The following is a 13,652-nucleotide window of genomic DNA, read 5'->3' as shown; positions in this document are numbered from 1 at the left end:
TGGTTACCCTCCCTCCAGCCCCCTCCTTTTTTTGGATATACCTCTGCTTTCCTTTGCTGTCTTCAAAAGCTTTTTGGTGTATTTGCTTTTTTGTTGGAGGTATAACCTTGTATATTTATAGATTTAATTGCTTCCCATTAAGGGGGGGCACCTGACATCTGGGGCAAGAAAGAACTGGTGTAATGGCGTCGGCTGCATGTTTTGTACCCCTGGTGACCTGACGTCATAGAAGAAGCGACAGCAACTGACGCAGGACCCAAGATTTTATTAATCAGGCCGACTGAGGGCTACTGCAAGCAGATAACCCAAAAGTGACTGCAACAGTGAATACACTCAAACATCTACATTTATGGTAAGTGTACACAACTGTACTTTCCACACCCTGTTAATGCCTGAAGGTTTTGTTATGGATTTTCAAATTCGGACTAAGGTATAACTTTCCACATAAAGGCACCAGATGCATTGGTTCTGAAGTCTACACTACCATAGTCTGGCGTTTTGCATTATACCCTCTTTCCATTGAGGGTAGTGTGTTGACCTTCAAAATATAACGAGTTTGGTGTTGGCAGTAGCTACTTCTTTGTGAAGTTGTTGTTCCACCAGACATCGTGTGTATTTTTCCAGAATCCGCAAGTGTTTGTCACAAATCCCAAATGTTGATTTATGTGCAGTAAAATATATTCATGAAGATAAAATTGTCTATATGTCTTTATACCTGGAATCAACAGGTAAGTGCATTCTGTAACTGATGGTCAGGACAAAAAATGATATATTATCTCTTAGAGGTATGTTCCTTTTATTGATACCACTAGTCTTGTGTATCATTTTGGAGTGCTTTTATTACCATTCATTTCCCAAAAAAACTTTCATTTTGTATTGTTTCACTCTGATGAACATACTATTCAGTTAAATTATATTGTTAATTTGTGCCTTTGAAGTGAGAACCAAAAACAGTCTTCTCAGAAAAAGTGACGTATTACTTCAATACGTGTTATAGCATGTTTACTTGTTCTGATGAGCATGCACGTATTTAGTGTGTTATCTTTCCTGAAGCTGTTGGGTTATACAGTTAAAGTATGACTGTTTAATGTATCTTATCTCAAAAATGTCATTAACATTTCTTGAAACAGCAGAGTGATGGCATTGAAATTTAGGACCAAATTCAGAGCAGAATGGCCTATTAAAATTTACAGGCTTCAATGAATATCATTTGGTTGAAAACAAAAGTGTAGCTCTAAGTTATTTTTCAGAATTAAAAAAAAAAGCTATCAGAAACATAAGTATATAATTTACTGTGATTTTAGGCTTAAAAGAATGTGTTTCTTTACAAAAGTTATCTTGTTTTTTTTTGTTTGTTTTTTTATGTTCTAGCATAAATGACATAAAATTAGATTTTTTTTCCCTTAAAATCCAAGATGCAGCTGCCATTTTAATGCTGGGAGTTCAGTCTAAAGAAGTTTCATATATAATTTATGCCAACAATGTTCTCTAAAAATGGAGTGAAAAAAAATTTAAACAGTTTTGAAGTTTATATACAAACAGCAAAAGAATGTTGTATGGGTACAGTCCTTTGCAAAAAGATCAGTTGTTAAGGCATCAGAATTCAAATTGCAAGCCAGTAGATGTAAATATTTTAAAGAGTCTTAAATCAGCAAACTAAACTGAACACTTGACCATTTCTCAATTGGTGCCCGAGCCCATAGTTAAAGTGATAAAAAGTTGTAGTCCTAATGTGCCTTAAAAATAAAAAAAATAGCTGCAGTGAGATGTCCAAGCATGTTTAATGAAGGGATAAAACATTAGCACCCCTGAACGTTGAGAGTTTGCATTTGATTCTTGGTCCCCCCCCCCCCCCACAACACACACACACACACACACACACACACACACACATTAGTAGCCAGAGCATGCTGTGGTTAAAAATTACTAAAGTAAAATTTCACTATGGCTTTTTAAACATATTGAGCGTTGCTGCATGGGTGCTATTGACATTTTTAAACGTTTTCCACACTTCTGTCCTTTGTTGGCAATTTTTGGATGTGTGGGTATTTAAGATGTTTTAGGTCTGGCTTGTAAGTGAATTTTTTTTAACTTGTCTGTTCTGTTATGCAAGTTTTTTGTAACTATAATTACATTATTTTTATTTTAATTTGTCTAGTACTGTCACTTTTTCTCAGGTTTTGCTGAATGACTTTTAGCATTTTATACTTTCAGTACTGAGATATAAAGAGAGTTGTGAATGAAAGGCAGGAAGAGTAGTTAATCATAAAAGTAAACATTAAGCTGCTGGAGTGGTTAGGGGTGGCCCTAATCTCTCCTCCCTCAAAAGAGTCTGGTAACAGAAAATTATCAGCTGAAAGAACAGGTAGAAATCTGATTCACTTTCTCAGCAGTACCTCTCATTTTGTAGAACATCCTTGATTTTTCCTCATTTCTGCCTTGTTCCTCAAAATATTTTATATTTGGTAACTTATGAGTCATAGTTACACTTAGAAATTCCTCTCTTTAGAATTGCCATGTTACTTATTGATAAGAAAATGCACGTTGATACCAAACCTATTGTGCTATTAACTTTTTAAGTGAGCTAGAGGAATACTTCAAATTGTCCCTAGTTTTAGGCTTTTGTGCCACTCCCACCACCAGTTATTTTTGGCTTTATCCATAATTCTTGAGCTGAGAAGTTGGAGAGGTTTGTCTCAACAGTACATAGAAGTAAATGAAGTCTTTCTTGAACAATACTTTTATTAAAACTAAAATCTATTTTATTGTAAGTAATCTGGAAATAAGTCTGTTCAGTACAAATATTGAAATAATGTTTAAAAAAAGATTTGATTTCAAGTTTGTTGATAGCGTGTCTTCTTTATTTCCATATATAAAAAATAAAGAAAATTGATTTAGGGAAATTGTTTTCTTTTTCCCCACTGGGGGTCAGTGCTTTACTGTAGAGTATGTTTCTCTCACATTAATGTTTTGCAGCAGACTATTTGAAGGCTTGTAATAATTTAAACTTAAAAATGAGTGGAAGTCGGCCTTCTTCAGGATCAGTGTGGCATGCTGTTTGGATATAGAAGGTAAAAAGGAGCAGCATTAGGTTGTAGTTCACTGAAAAGCACTTAAATTATGTTTCACAGCTTAATAATGTGTACTTTCTGTTTTTTTCCTCATCGAGCACTTGTAAGACTGGAAAAGATGTGAAGCATTTTGCTGAAGGGCATTCCTAGTTAGAAATGTCATTTCATGAAAACATCACATGCCAGTATATATTCAGTGCCTAAACTGTAAGAATAACCGCTGAAATCAGGAAATTAAAAGGTGAACATTTGTTGAAACTTTTCTAAGAATGCACATTTTTGAATGTTTAATTTGCCTTTTCCAGTGTTTTATTAACAATTAGTCTGAAAAAATCAGTCCGTATATGTGTGCAACAGTGAAAAACATAATAAAAGATAACAGCATTCTGCACCTGCTTGCATACGTTCACGGGGTTTTATGTGAAGAGCACCTGAGACTTTTAATGCAGGTGAATCTAGTTATTCACGCCACAGTAACAGAGAGAAGCTGTTAAAGTAGTTATCAACACTGCAGTAAAAGACATAAGCTGGTACACTAGTTATCCACACTGCAGTAAAAGACATAAGCTGGTACACTAGTTATCAACACTGCAGTAAAAGACATAAGCTGGTACACTAGTTATCAACACTGCAGTAAAAGACATAAGCTGGTACACTAGTTATCAACACTGCAGTAAAAGACATAAGCTGGTACACTAGTTATCCACACTGCAGTAAAAGACATAAGCTGGTACACTAGTTATCCACACTGCAGTAAAAGACATAAGCTGGTACACTAGTTATCAACACTGCAGTAAAAGACATAAGCTGGTACACTAGTTATCAACACTGCAGTAAAAGACATAAGCTGGTACACTAGTTATCAACACTGCAGTAAAAGACATAAGCTGGTACACTAGTTATCAACACTGCAGTAAAAGACATAAGCTGGTACACTAGTTATCAACACTGCAGTAAAAGACATAAGCTGGTACACTAGTTATCCACACTGCAGTAAAAGACATAAGCTGGTACACTAGTTATCAACACTGCAGTAAAAGACATAAGCTGGTACACTAGTTATCAACACTGCAGTAAAAGACATAAGCTGGTACACTAGTTATCCACACTGCAGTAGCAGAGAGAAGCTGGTACAGTAGTTATCCACACCATAGTAACAGAGAGAAGCTATTACACTAGTTATCCACACCATGGTAACAGAGTGGAGCTGGTACAGTTATAACTAACCATGTTTAGGAACAAATTTGCTGACTCTAAATTCTGTCATTGCCAGTCAAGGAAAGATGAGAGAGCTCAGAGAAGGGATGATTGAAACATGAACTGCAAAAGAGCAATAGAGAGTCCTTTTGTTACAAGAGAAATAAAAAGTTATATCTATTGGGTTGTGTAGGAAAATGCATAATTAGCGCGTACCTAGATTGCACACTTAAATACAGCTTTTTATCAGACGTAAAACAGAAACACAGTCTTCTGGTGATCTCCACTAACACATTTTGCATAGTATAGTCATTTAGTAGATAGGCAGAAATTGAAAATGGAGGTAGTCTGCATTGTTTTTCTGCATAATAATGTAAAAGTAAATGCTGCTTTTTCCTAAATTAAGTCTGTGTCATAAGTAGACCATGAATCGTTCTGTTCAGTCGAGGTCAATAAAATTGTACTTAAAAGGTTTCAAATTTATATTTAGTGCATTTTATTTACACATTTTTAAATATAGTCAGTGAAGTATTTCTCTTCTCTGGGCTAGTGGTTACTGTAAAAGAGCACATTAGTATAAAAAATGTAATATCTGGACACGGGCAGGACAAGTACTAGCAGTAATTTAAAGACCAGATTGTAGAAGTGAACGAAGTTTGTTAGGACTCTTGTGCTGCATTATTCAGTCAGCACACTGCATGAACTAGAGACTCTGCATAACAAGTAGCAGCTGGGGATTTCAAGCCTGAAAGATAACCCAGTGTTGCAAAGTTCAAACAGCATTAAAAAATTCCGTTTTGTTTTTTCCTCCTGTACCTTAAGACATGGAAAGGGCAGACGTCTTTTGTTGAAAGGTGTTCTTTGTGTTATGGCCTTTCATGAAGATGCGCTCCTTTTACTTTGAGATGCCTTTCCTTGTACAAAAGTAGTCTAGACATTTGTATCTCCTAGGGCACTGCTAAGGTATCAAAGGGCAGAAGCCTTTTGCTAAAGGCATTTCTTGTTAGAGGTAGCCTGTCTTTTACATGCAAATGTCGCATGCCAGTGTACATTTGCAGGTACTATAAAAGTAAGTGGTAAACTGTAATCCAGTGGCTGTCTGTCAGGGGCGGATGATCTTTACTTTCAGTTGCTTATAGTGCTGTAATAATGGATGCGGCAAGTGACGGCCCTGTGCTGCTGCTATGCCATCTGTGCCAAATTATCAAGAAGCCTCTGCTATCAAGCCATACCTCAGTTCAGAAACTGGTGATGTTGATAAAGCTGTACAGAAGTTCTGGGGGGAAAAAGACATGTACAGGCTAGAAAAAAATCCAGATTAGAATGTCAGATTCCTGATTTTTCTCTGTCATTCAAAACCGTTGCTGTCACAAAATGGTATGCAGAAAATTTTCAGAAAGTTCAAGTACAGTTAAGTATTTACTACTGCTATGGTTATTATTGTTATTACTATTTTTTTACCATTTATTGACTGGAGCAGAGCACAGATGCAGGTAACTGTTTTCAGGCTAAGCCTGGGAAAAGTGAGTGCAAAGTAATAGTAGCCAAAGAAGTAGTTTACAGTACAGACTAAAAGTATGTATGCAGTATTAAGCATGCAAAAACATTGCAACAACATTGTAGAAATTTGTCTAACATAGTAGGAGTCCTACAAAATCCAGCACACCAAAACATTGTAAACAAAGTAGAAGTCTGTCTTAACTAAACAGACATCTGTCTAATGTTGTGGCATATACAGTTTTGTTTACAGAGTCCTAGGTTAATTTGAGCTACAGTGACAGGACAATAGGGTAGGTGGTAGAGGGCAGGTAAAACAGCAAGTGAAGTACAGTAGAGGAAGGTGGGTGCTGTGAGGGTAAAAAAGAGCATCTTCATGAAAGGCAGAACACTTTAACACCTTTCAGCAAAAGGTGTCTGCCCTTTCCATGTCATAATACTGGTAAAGGAGGAAAAAACAAAATGGAATGTTTTTAACGCTGTTTGAACTTTGCAGTACAGTTAGGGTATCTTTCAATGCAGAGTAGGATGGAAAGAGAGTGAGTGTGTATGTGAAAGAGAGTGTGGGATAGAGCGAGGGGGATTAATCTAGCATGGATGTCTTAGCATTAAGTTAATAGGTATATGTATGGAAATGGGACAGTATGAGATCAGTGGAGTTAGAGTTAAGTAAAGGTTGTGGAAAAAAAGTATATGAGCAACTCTTACGATTAAAAAATGTCTTTGAGCTGGTGTCTGAAATTAGGGAAGGAAGTTCTGCATCTTAGCTTTGCAGACAGTAGATGTTCCTCGTATTTCACTGTTGCAGTCATTACACTTGGTAATCTGCTGGCAGGTTGCCCTCAGTCAGCCTGATTAACAAAGCCTTGGGTCCTGCATCGGTTGCTGTCCCTTCTTCCATGACGTCAGGTCATCAGGGGTATAAAACATGCAGCCGATGCCATTACATCAGTCTTTCTTGTCGTGCGGTGCCCGAAGCAGAAGCATTTTGCAAGTGCCGGTCGTCCGACTCCTGAAATTTTCATTTACGAGTTTCAGAACTGAAGTCTTCAACTAAAACCTAAGTACCCCATTGGGGAAACTTTTTCTTGCTCCTTACCGATGTCAGTAAAAGTTAATAATTGCATTACTTGTGGGAAGCAAATACCTCATAAGGATTTTCATTTGTACTGTATTCCTTGCCTAGGCCCTGACCACAATGTACTTTGCTGTCGGTTTTGTGCTAAATTTAATCAACACACTTTTAAATGTTGGTATATTTTTGCCTCTAAATATTTTGGCTCACGATTTAATTATCCAGAAATGTCCGTTAACAATCCGACTACCAGAATACCTAAAAAAACTCAAAGAAAAAGACAGAGACAGACCGTCGAGGTCCAAAACTGACTAGGCTTCTCCTAAGCCAGTCGCCAGTTCACCGGTACTCAGTGAGGCACCTCTCTATGGTAAACAGTCTCAATGGCTTCCCTCTACACTCACCAAGGACTTATCTTTTAGCTGCTCCTTTAGGGGGGAAGCTGGCACTTTATGCAAGAAACTGACAACTTATAACCCAGGGCAAATGGGTTTTAAATGTAGTATCCCAGGGATACAGATTTCATTTCCACACGTTGCCAATCCCAAACGGATGGCCAGACCTGCCCCCAAATCAGTGAGTATAGGCCCGGAAACAAGTTCTGTCCCTCATGAACATGGGGGCTATTCAACCAGTACCAAAAGAGGAAAAGGGACAAGGTTTCTATTCAAGACTTTTCCTGGTACCCAGAAAAGACAAATCATGGTGTCCAATTCTGGACTTATAGGTTCATAGGTTGGTACTGGGCTATCTGCCCGAAGGCATATATTAGCCCAGCCACATTGTGCGGTATTCACCGCCCCTTTAGTAGTTCCTTAGACCCTTGTATTAGCAGCTAGTACCCTTGGCCCCTATCTAGTAGTGCAGTTGGTGTGATCCCCGGTGTGAACTTTCTGTTACCCATCCACTCATCAAGGTTCCTCTTGAAGAGTGATAGTGAGGGGCTCTGTCTTATGTAGATCGGGACCCTGTTCCATAGTAAGGGAAGTCTCTGCGAAGGGAATCTATCCCTCCAGCATGTTCTATTCATTGTTGTGTTGAGGTTTATATCCCTAGAGCGTGCAGCTTGAGTAGATTTGGTTTTGCTAAGATGGAGCATGTTCAACAATTCTGGGTTGGACATGGCTCTGTACGTTAGACAGAGATCGCCTCTGAGAAAGCGGTATGCAACAGAGAACAGTCTTAGCTTTTTCAGTCGTGCTGCATAGGGCAACTGTTTGAGGCCAGTAATCCTCTTGGTTAGGTACCTCTGTGGTCTCTCCAGCTGCTGGAGATGTCTAGCCAGGTACATTCCAATTGGTGCATTGTACTCAATAGTGGGACTGATGAGGGAAGACTAGAGGGGCACCATTACATCCTTAGATCTTAATACGAACCCTTTCATGATCATATGGGTCACACAGAAGGATTTTCTAACCACTTTGGCAACATGGTTATCAAAGGGAAGCTGACTATCTACTTGGGTCCCTAGATCCCTTATTTCCTCTTCAGATTTCAAGGGATTACCTCCTATGTGGTAGTTTGCGGGTACTCTGTTTTTTCCAAAGGGGATTACTATGCATTTTTTACTTATCTACTCTAAACACATTTCTGGACATTCCAAAATTCAAAATGCTGACACTTCAACAGTTACTTCCTATGCTAGGCAAAGATACCTGGTTGGTATCTAGACTTAAGAGGCTTACCTGCATATCCCAATCGGGGAATCTTGCAGAAGATACCTCCGCTTCAAAGCAGGCTGTTTGTATTATGAGTTCTCTGCACTGCCCATTTGGCTTATCTACTGTGCCCAGGGTCTTCACAAAGTGCTTGGCTCCAGTAATTGCATTTTGCAGGCAAAGAAATATTCAAATATATCCATACCTGGGCGATTATCTAATTCAGGCAGAAAACAAGGACATTCTTCCAAAGCATCTGGTGTTTGTAAAAAGGGTTCTAACTTGTATAGGGTACACCATAAACGAAAATAAATCACAACTAGTACCCTCTCAAAAAGCTACATTCCTGGGTGCAAGCTTGAATACAACTGCCCAGGTGTCTTACCGTATGCCAGAAAAGCAAATTCAATTGGTGACTTACTTCAAATAGGTGGCCACAAAAAGCCTGCTATCTGCAAGACAAATTCTGCAAGCCTTGGGGTTCATGGCCTCCTGCATTCTTCTAATTTCATTTGCAAGACTGCATATGAGGAAACTTCAGTGGTACTTAAAAAAGTTATGGAGTCAACATTGTCACAGTCTGGAAACAATGATTCCTATCATTCCTTGCCTGCAACTAGAGTTCCTATGGTGGGCAGAGGCCTGCCACCAAAACAAGTGGCTGCCATTCACTCCACTCCCCTGCCGCCCAAACCCTAACTACAGATGCATAAGACTATGCTTGGGGGACTCATCTGGCAGGGAAGTGCATTCAGGGCAAATGGAGCCCAAATCAAATGCACCTTCATATCAATCAGAAAGAGATGCTAGCTGTACAGAATGCACTGACAGCCTTCAGGGACTACCTTCATCCAGGACAATTAATGATAAAAACAGACAACATCACAGTTATGTGGTACATAAACAAGCGGGGGGGGGGGGGTACACATACCTATCCCCTATGCAGACTAGCCATGGCATTGTGGAACACTGCCTTGACCTACCAAATACAACTACAAGCTCAATTCCTGCCAGGAAAGCTGAATACTCTGGCAGACGAACTAAGCAGAAATCTCATGGACCTACACAAATGGAAACTGGAACCATGGATTTTCAACATGACACACATGTTGACACACAAATGGGGGAGTCCAGACATAGATATTTTTGCCTCACCCCAGAACTGTCAGTTGGACAAATTCTGCACAAGAACTCATCACAAAAAAGCTTGGAATGTGGATGCTGTATCATTCAGCTGGAAAAACCTATCAGTCTATGCTTTTCCCCCTCTGCCTCTGCTCTCCAAAGTTCTCCTAAAAGTCAAACAGGACAAACCAAAAATGATTCTGATTGCTCCAGACTGGCCTCACCAGCATTGGTACCCACTCCTGCGCAATGTGTCACACCTTCCACCGTGACACCTGCCTCAGACACCTTACTTACTGTCTCAGCAGAACAACCAAATTCTGCACACACAGCTTTAAACTTTGAATCTTGCAGTGTGGCTAATCACCTAAAGTCACCCTTAGCATCCCTCAGCAAACCTGTGATGGATGTATTTTTGGAGGCGAGAATGCCTAGTATTAGAAAATCTTATGCTGACAAATGGAAAAGATTTTGAGCCTGGAACCAATTAAAATGAATAAGCACAGCAGTGCCCCAATATTCCTCAGATTTGACAGTACTTTACTGCGATGCTTCACAAGGGACTGTCCTTTTCTTCCATAAAAATCTATGCCTCTGCCATTTCAGCTCATTACAACATAGAACCTCCCGTCTTCTCTCATCCTATGCTAAAGCAGTATCTCAGAGGGGCCAAAAACTTAAGACCACCCAGGAGAGTTCCAACCCCTCAATTTTGTATTGGAAAAACTCACTCTCCCTCCTTTCGAACCAGCTACTACTACAGACTTAAATTTTCTCTCCTGGAAAACCGCTTTCCTTTTAGCAGTTACTTCAGCTAGAACGATTTCTGAATTACAGGCTCTTATGGCAGTGGAGCCTTTCATTATTTTTCATGCGGACAGGGTGTCTCTCTCAGGACCAATCCATCCTTCATGCCTAAGGTGGTATCCAGTGTGGCTCTTAAGCAAACCATTCATTTGCCAACTTTCTTTCCCAATCCACAGAACGAGGGGGAGCAAATTCTGCATTCATTGGATGTACACAGACAACTGAGATTTTATTTAAACAGGACTGCTGAATCCTACACAAATGCACTTTATAAGCACTTACACGAGTGCATGGATCGTGCTATCCCTAACAGAACCAAGATGCTATCCTCCAGCAAAAGGAAGCCAATCTGGTGGTCTTCTGCCTTAAACAAACTCTACAACAGAAGAAAGAAACTGTTGCAGAAAAGAGTACAATCCCACGATTGGAGGAACTCCCTGGTCAGCCTCAGCAAGAAGCTGAGATCCCTCATAAAATCCTCCAAAGCTATTTATGAAAACAAAATTGCCACTGATTCTAAAGACAACCCCAAAGCATTCTATAGCTATGTCAAAAATCTCAATGGCAACACTCAGATCTGCTCTTAGTTACAGCACAATGACAGTAAATATACAGAACCAACTGATATTGCCAACATCCTGGCAGATAGGTTCAGTGCTAACTTTACCCCCTAAAGGGCCCATCTTTATACAGGAAGAATGCAAAGTTCCTGTAATCACAGCTGCACAGGTAAAAACTTCACTCTCCAAAGCCAAGAACACAGCATAATGTAAGTACAATGTTCAATCATAGCCTCACCTCAGGCTTTGTGCCCATTGAATGGCGCTCCGCGACAGTTATCCCACTCCACAAAGGGGGGGGGGGCACAACAGACCCCGGGAACTACCGCCCCATTAGCCTGACGAGCCTGGTCTGCAAGGCCATGGAACGTATCATCATGGAACTCATAAACAAAGACATTGGAGATCTCCAAACCCTGGAGTTTGGGTTTGTAAAAGGCAGATCATGTCTCCTAAACCTGATAGACTTCTTTGAAGTAGTCACCAAAACCATAGATAAGGGTAAGGTGGTTTACACAGCCTATCTAGCTTTTGCCAAGGCGTTCGACACCATCCCCCACTCTGGAATTCTAGATAAACTCACTAAACTAGGTATAAATCCCTATGTCACAAGATGGGTTGCCAACTGGCTTACTGAAAGAACCCACACTGTGAAAGTAGCAGACTCCAAATCCGACTTCAGACCAGTGACAAGTGGAGTACCACAGGGTTCAGTCCTGGGTCCTCTCCTGTTTGGTATCTACTTCTCTGAAGTACAGGCTAACATAGAAGATCTTTGGCTAACTAAATTCGCAGATGACTGCAAACTAGGAGCCATAATTGAAACTCCTAATGATGTGAACATCCTACAAAAGGGCCTCACTGAGACAGATGCCTGGTGTCAAAGACATGGTCTCAAGCTCAATGCCAAAAAGTGCATTGTCATCCCCTTTGGTAAAAATTCTGTACCTATGTGCTACCACATAGGCGGTAGTCTACTTAACACCGAACGTGTGATAAGAGACCTTGGGACACAGGTGGACAGTAGTCTCTCCTTTGATAATCACATCGCCAAAGTGGTCAGGAAATCCTTCTACGTGGCACACCTCATCACAAAAGGTTTCTCATCCAGAAAAAAAGAGGTCATTGTTCCCCTCTACTCATCACTCATTAGACCCATTATAGAGTACAACGCCCCTTTTGGTATGTACATCACAAGACGTCTAAAACAACTGGAAAGGCCGCAAAAATACTCACAAAGAGGATTACTGGCCTCAAACAGATGCCTTACGCAGACTGTCTCAAAAAACTCCAGATTTAGTCCGTCGCATATTGCCTACTCGGAGGCGATCTCTGCCTAACATACAAAGCTATGTCAAACCCAGAGTTGTTGGACATGCTCCACTTAAAGAAATCCCAATCCCTCTGGGCTACATGCTCTAGGGACCTAAACCTTGTCACCACAATAAACAGAACATGCTAGCGGGATAGATTCCTGTCCCAGAGACTTCCCATACTCTGGAACAGACTACCTATCTATGTCAAACAGAGCTCCTCATTAGCACTCTTCAAGAAAAATCTTGATGATTGGATGGGTAACAGGAAATTCACCCCGGGGATCACTTCTGTGGCTCTGCTTGACAGGGGGCACAGGAAAATAATTTTCTTGGGTGGCGAAAGCCAGGGTACATTTTTGGCTAGGCTTGTATAGGCCCTAGGGCCAATAGCCTGGTACCTACCTATGAACCTATAAAATCTCTAAGAAAATCTGAACAACTACTGGTAGCATTTGCTGCAGGGGCAGAGGGAAAGGCTATTTCAGAGGAGACAGTTTCCAAATAGATAAGCCATTGTATTCGTTCTGCTATATGCACCATGGTAAAACTATTTCCCAGGGGGTCAGGTCTCACTCCACCAGGGCTGCATCTACTTCTACAGCCTTCCTCAGAGTGTCCCTACTAGAGACATTCTAGAAGCTGCTACCTGGAGCTCAGTTCATACATTCACCAAGCATTACCACTTAACTTTCTTCTCTAAATCCAGAGCTGGCTTTGCCACTGCTGTCCTGCAAGGCCTTGTAGCTGGTCCTAATGCTGTATAAATCCATCCTCCCAACCATAGCTTTGGGAATTTACCCAAATGAAATGACTGCAACAGTGAAACACGAAGAACATAGTACAGTTGTGTACACTTGCCATAAATGTAGATGTTCGAGTGTATTGACTGTTGCAGTCCTGGGTACCCACCCTCCAGTCCCGTTTTTCTCTTACTATACCTCTACTTTCTTTTACTATGCTTAAAAGCCTCGTTGGTGTATTTGCTTTTGTTTGGAGGTATATTTTTTATGTTTTAAATTTTTTATATATATATATATATATATATATATATATATATATATATATATAATATTTTTTTTTTTTTTTTTTGCGCCCCATTTGTGGGGCACCTGACATCTGGGGCAAGAAAAACTGATGTAATGGCTTCGGCTGCATATTTTATACCCCTGACGACCTGACGTCATGGAAGGAGGGACAGCAACCGACGCAGGACCAAAGACTTTGTTAATCAGGCCTACTGAGGGCAACCTGTCAGCAGATTACCCAAATGTAATGACTTCAACAGTGAATACACTCGAACATCTACATTTATGGTAAGTGTACACAACTGTACTTTTGTATTTCTG

At 40.2% G+C, this 13,652-nt stretch overlaps 1 protein-coding gene across 1 annotated transcript in view; it reads left to right on the top strand.

Annotated features, from left to right (window-relative positions):
- Window positions 1-13,652, top strand: part of SURF4 (surfeit 4) — a 362,007-nt gene that overhangs the window by 159,305 nt on the left and 189,050 nt on the right. The window lies entirely within an intron of this gene.

The sequence above is a fragment of the Protopterus annectens genome, chromosome 16.part0 (assembly GCF_019279795.1).
Source record: "Protopterus annectens isolate FY-2018-M chromosome 16.part0, PAN1.0, whole genome shotgun sequence".
NCBI classification, from domain to species: domain Eukaryota; kingdom Metazoa; phylum Chordata; order Ceratodontiformes; family Protopteridae; genus Protopterus; species Protopterus annectens.
Note: the sequence above shows the minus strand (reverse complement) of the source record. Positions and strands in the feature narration are given on the sequence as shown.